Here is a 6,644-nt window from a genome sequence, read left to right on the forward strand (position 1 = left end):
GATCGAACATTTCCATTGAGTAACTTGTTTCTTTTAATATCCAGCCTTGTTTGAAACATTGATAGCTCAGGATGTGTGATAGCCCCTGGTGTTAACATTTTGGGGCAAAAATCCTTGAACTGAAAGGTGTCGAGTCTTAAATTGGATGGATGGGACTAAGGAAATCTCTAACTGAAGCCTGTGCTAATTTATACAGTGCATTAGTTTAGAGTTACTTGCAGAACTTGAAGGAAAGGATGCAATTTCTCATGTATTTCATGCAATTGTGGGCAGCACACTGGCGCAGCAGTAGAGTTGCTGCCTTAAGAGAGTGGAAGTTTTGTTGCCTCCATCACAGTGAGGGGGTGTTTGGAGTCACTGTGATGGACGTTTGTTTTGGGGTCATGTGTCTCGTGTTCTTTTTTGTGTGTGACTGCTATGTAGTTTCGTTCGGTACCTTGGTACCGAATGACAAATAAAGCTCCGTTGAACTTAAGGTGACAGTGGAATGGAATGTTGGCCTTCATAACAAGAGGAGTTGAGTATAGGAGCAAAGAGGTCCTTCTGCAGTTGTACAGGGCCCTGGTGAGACCGCACCTGGAGTACTGTGTGCAGTTTTGGTCTCCAAATTTGAGGAAGGATATTCTTGCTATTGAGGGCGTGCAGCGTAGGTTCACTAGATTAATTCCCGGAATGGCGGGACTGTCGTATGTTGAAAGACTGGAGCGACTAGGCTTGTATACACTGGAATTTAGAAGGATGAGAGGAGATCTTATTGAAAAGTATAAGATTATTAAGGGGTTGGACACGTTAGAGGCAGGAAACATGTTCCCAATGTTGGGGAAGTCCAGAACAAGGGGCCACTGTTTAAGAATAAGGGGTAGGCCATTTAGAACTGAGATGAGGAAAAACCTTTTCAGTCAGAGTTGTGAATCTGTGGAATTCTCTGCCTCAGAAGGCAGTGGAGGCCAATTCTCTGAATGCATTCAAGAGAGAGCTAGATAGAGCTCTTAAGGATAGCGGAGTCAGTGGGTATGGGGAGAAGGCAGGAACGGGGTACTGATTGAGAATAATCAGCCATGATCACATTGAATGGCGGTGCTGGCTCGAAGGCCGAATGGCGGCCTCCTGCACCTATTGTCTATTGACAGAGACCTGGGGTCGATTCTGACCACTGGTGCTGTCTGTCTGGCGTTTGTACGTTTTCCCTGTGACCATGTGAGTTTTCTTTGGGTGCTCGGGTTTCCTCCCACATTCCAAAGATGTACAGGTTTGTAGGTAAATTCGCTTTGGTAAAATTGTGCCCTGTGTGTAGGATGGTGTTGGTGTATAGTGTGGACTCAGTGGGCCAAAGTGCCTGTTTTCACACTGTATCTCTAAAGTACTAAAAGTAAAGTCGTGCATCACTGGCTAGGTCCCAACCCAAAATGGTGTTGTTTCAGATAATGTGGTGGACTTGTACGGAGACTAAAGTGGTGACTCCGTGGATTACCATGGTACCATTATCATGGCAAGTTTGAAATTTCTGAGGATGATTAGTTGCAACCTTTGTCTGCATCTGGAAACGTGCGTGTTTGTAGAATTGTTTTAGACCTTGCTGAGCAGGGGGTGGGAGTTGACATGTTTGTATACGTGTAAATTGCTACAAGCTGTCATTGGCATTTAACTTGAAGGTTGCAGTTTTTCGTAATCCAACATTTTCCAAGATACTCAGCCAGTAATTTTAATTGTTGTTCCCCAAGGCTCTGCCACCATTATAATCACGAGTATAGCACAGGAACAGGCCATTAAGCCCACAATGTTTGAGCCAAGCATGATGCCAAGATAAGTTAACTCCATCGACCTGTACATGATCCATTCCTTGCATCCATGTGCCGATCATTTGAAAAGCTCCTGACATCAATATTAGAAAATTACCCACCCTCTTTTTTAAAAAAAACATGCACCACACATCGCCTTTAAATGTTGCCCTTCTTGCCTTTTAAGGCTGTCCTCTAATCTTTTACCCTGTGGGGGAAGTGTGTGGAAGGAGACACAATGGTATTGTTTAAGGAGCATTAGACAGACATCAGAAATCAGAAGGGCAAAAAGGGGCAAGGAGATTGCTCTGGCGGGTAGCATTAACAGCAAATGGAGGAATATGGATCATGTGCAGGCAGCTGTGTTGGGTTAATTTGGTTTTGTGGTCGGCAGAGTCATCATGAGCTGTATGTAGGGTTTGTTCCTGTTCTGTAGTGTCCTCTGTTGTGTGGTAAGTGTGAACTAAAACGCTGAAGAAGCTGTATAAACAGGATGCACTCTGAGCTCTTCTGCGAGCTGTTGCTGCTGCTGCCAAGAATATTTACAGGGCATCATATACAACAACGGTAGTTCTGGGGCAGGGGGGAAGGTTGCAGCCAACAATCTTCTCGGCTGATCGAACGATGCGCTGCAGCCTCCTGATGTCATGCTTGGTGGCTGAGCTAAACCAGACCATGATGGAGAAGGTGAGGACAGACTCTATGATGGCAGTATAAAACTGGACCATCATTGCCTGTGGCAGACACAAAATGCTGGAGTAACTCAGTGGGTCAGGCAGCATCTCTGGAGAAGGAATGGGTGACGTTTTGGGTTAAGACCCTTCTTCAGACTGAGGGTCATTGCCTGTGACAGATTGTGTTTCCTCAGCTGCCGCAGGAAGTACATCCTCTGTTGGGCCTTTTTGACTGTGGAGTCGATGGTGGCCTCCCATTTAAGGACCCTGGAGATGATGGTTCCAAGGAACTTAATGGCTCCACAGATGTGACTGTGGTGTTGTTGATGGTGAGTGGGGGGAGGGGAGAGGGGGGGGGAGGGAGCTCTCCTAAAGTCTACAATCAATTCAACCGTCTTAAGAGCATTGAGCTGCAGGTTGTTACAATGGCACCAGGACGCCAGCTGTGTCGCTTCCTGTCTGTAGGCAGATTCCTCCCCATCCTCGATCAGTTCAATCAGGGTTGTGTCGTCCGCAAACTTGAGGAGCTTGACAGAGGAGTCTGTGAAGGTGCAGTCATTGGTGTAGAGAGAGTAAAGAAGAGGGGAGAGTAGGCAGTCCTGCGGTGCTCCTATACTGAGGGTCTGCGGGTCCGAGATGTGCTTTCCCAGCCTCGCATGCTGCTTTCTGTCAGGTAGTTGGTGATCCACTGACAGAGGTTCAGACACAGTCAACTGGGAGAGTTTGGAGTGTAGTAGCTCTGGCACAATGATGTTGAATGCAAAGCTAAAATCCACAAACAAAATCCTTGCATAGGTCCCCTGGCGATCTAGGTGCTGGAGGATGAAGTGCATCATCTACTGATCTATTGGCCCGATATGCAAACTGCAGGGGACCAGCAGGGGGGTTGTGATCATGAGGATGTTGCCAGGACTAGAGGGTGTGAGCTATAGGGAGAGGTTGAGTAGGACTGGGTCTCTATTCCATGGAGCGCAGGAGGATGAGGGGAGATCTTATAGAGGTGTACAAAATCATGGAGGAATAGATCACGAAGATGCACAGTCGTTTGCCCAGGGTAGGGGAATCGAGGACCAGTGGACAAAAGTTCAAGTTGAAGGGGAAAAGATTTAATAGGAATTCGAGGGGTAACCTTTTCACACAGAGGGTGGTGGGTGTATGGAACAAGCTGCCATAGGAGGTCGTTAAGGCTTGGACTATCCCATCGTTTAAGAAACAGTTAGCCAGGTACATGGATAGAAACCACAGAAATTGGCCCTTTTTACCCACACATCGATATGGACCTTTATAATCATCTTCCTTATTTGTCCATATGAAGACTGCATATCTTTAAATGTCTCTTAAACATAGTAAATGCATCTTATTCCATCACCACCTCTGGTAGCGTGTGTTATAAAATGATGAGTGTCATGGACAGGGTAGATGGTAAATTTATTTTCTCACGGTGAAAATGTCAAATATTGGAGGGCACAGCTTTAAGGCGAGAGGGGAAATGTTTAGTTTTAGTTTAGAGATACAGCACGGAAACAGGCCCTTTGGCCCACCGAGTCCGTGCTGACCACCACATAATACCCTGAACACACTAGGAACAATTTTACCAAGCCAAACCTGTACGCCTTTGGAGTGGGGGAGGGAACCGGAACACGTATGAGAAGAACGTATACTGACAGCACCCGTAGTCAGGATCGAACCTGGGGTGTTTGGCGCTGTAAGGTAACAATTCTACCACTGTGTCACCGTGCCGCCCATGGAAGGAATTATGCAGGGCACGTTTTTGTACACAGTTGTAGGTGCCTGGGACACGTGCCTCTCTATATTAAAAAAAGTATTAACCTGAGCCACCTTATTTTTTCACAAAATGCTGGAGTAACTCAGCAGGTCAGGCAGCATCTCGGGAGAGAAGGAATGGGCGACGTTTCAGGTCGAGACCCTGCTTCCACCTTATTTTTGACACTCATACCATGGGGAAAAAAATTCTAACTGGCTAACCTATCCAGGCCTCTTGTAAGTTTATATACCTTTATCAGTTCACCTGTATGGTCAAGTTTAACCAGGGAGATGAATGTGTCAGTGGAAGGGAACTGATTAGGATTCTATTCAAGGGAAATGTCTTCCTTCCTCCTGAATTGTGGTTCACCTCCACCACGTGGTCAGTGCCTAAACCACATCTCATCTATTTCCCCAGACTCTCCCTTTAATCCTTCTCCTCCTGAACAGACCAACAACAGAGTTCCAACAGTCTTCACCTTCCATTCTACCAAACTCCTAATGGACCACCTTTTATAATTTCCACCAGCGCCAACCAGATTCCCCCACCGGACAACACGTTCCCTTTCGGTATTCTGCTTGTATTCCTTCCAATGACTTTACATTTCACACCTTTTCATCTTTTCATCTACCTGCTAAACAAAACCCTTATCATTTGTATCCATCAATTAATGCCAGGCGTTGTCCCACTTTTCTGCCCCCCCCCCCCCCCCCCCCACTGCAATCAGTCCGAATAAGGGTCCCGAACCGAAACATCGGCTATCCATGTTCTCCAGAGATCCTGCATGGCCTTCTGAGTTACTCCAGCACTTTGTGTTTTGCACAATAAAGAAGTAATCCAATAAATATGTTTAGGAAAGGTTTAGATGGAAATGGGCCAAATGCAGGGAGACGGGACTAGTGTCGGTAGGACATCTTGGGACTAGTGTAGGTAGGACATCTTGGGACTAGTGTAGGTAGGACATCTTAGTCGGCATAGGCAAGTTGGACCAATTTTCAATCTGTATGGTTCTAAAATAACTCTGCTTATGATTCACATGTGTTTGGTTTTTACAATTACACATTTAATTGTAGTGACTGACTCAGTCTTTGAACATGCAAACAGTAATCTGGTTCTCACATGGTAGTGAACAAAATAAGTCTTGTAGTGATCTGCTCCTGCCCTTCAGGCAGGATTGTTTTCCAACCCGAACAGACACACTGATGCTCGAAGGAATCTGATTCTGTTCTAAAACCATGATACAATCTTGGCTTGTGCTAAATAATATGATTAGCTAAGGCTGGAGTTTTAGCTATTTACTCAGTTTATATATTTAAGTTTTTGCAACGTGTTGCAAGCCTCCAATTTTAATACAGTAAGTGTGCAAAGTAGAGCTTACCCTGGTGCTGCATTGAAATGATCTATTGTCATACAAATAAACACAGTTAACATTGTCTTGTCTCCCATGTTGCCACAATAACATATAATCCTAACTGCAAGAATGATAGGAGTAACTGCAGATGCTGGTTTAAACTGGATCAGGCAGCATCTCTGGAGAAGAGGAATAGGTGACGTTTCGGATCGAGACCCTTCTTCAGACTGAGAGTCGGGGGGGGGGGGGGCAGGCAGGTTACCTACAGTTGTGGGGGGCGGGTGTGGGTGGGTCGGGTGCGGGGGGGGATGTGGGAGAGGGGGAGCGGGTTCGGGAGCGGGGCAGGAGGGAGGGTTGCGGGAGGGGGGGCATGTGCGGGAGGGTGGGGGAGCGGGTGCGGGAGTTAAAGTGTTCGGCAACCGCAAGATCACGGAGGCGTTCAACGGAACGACCATTGGCGGCAAAGATACTAGAGGAGCAAGATAGACCACTCAACTCTAAAAACCGTAGTAGGACATGGGTACATTTCACCGCCATTTTTGTAAGCAGATTCAGTGTGCTAGACTGGGCAGTGTTCACAGCTCTCTGCGATTTCTTCATATAATGTTTGCAAACAATTATTTTTATTCAACTTCTCGGATACGTTTATAACTATTTCTTGAAAAGTTGCTGCTTCATGATCTTTAAACTTTGGATGTTACTGATTGAATATTTGCACTAGAGATCCACTCTGTCTGTATCAGGCCAATTGATCATATTTAATGAACTGTTCTTTGCTTTCTCTGTTAATTTTAATTTCACCTCCACGAGCTGTATCTCTTTTAGTTTTATTTTAAAAAGTCATGGAAGCAGAGATTAGGCATTTGCAAGCAATAGAACTCTACCGTATCCACAATATAATTGAAAAGACATTTAACTTAATACTTAGAGCCAAGAAAATTTGAATTGGTGAATTGATTAGTTAAAAACCCTTGACAGCCACTAAAATGAACAATGCTGCCTGACGTGGTACAGAAGCATGAACCCAATTCAAATAGACACAGTGGTGGAGTAAATCACCAGGCAGCATCTCTGGA

Source organism: Rhinoraja longicauda, chromosome 1, assembly GCF_053455715.1.
Source record: "Rhinoraja longicauda isolate Sanriku21f chromosome 1, sRhiLon1.1, whole genome shotgun sequence".
Taxonomy (NCBI): domain Eukaryota; kingdom Metazoa; phylum Chordata; class Chondrichthyes; order Rajiformes; family Arhynchobatidae; genus Rhinoraja; species Rhinoraja longicauda.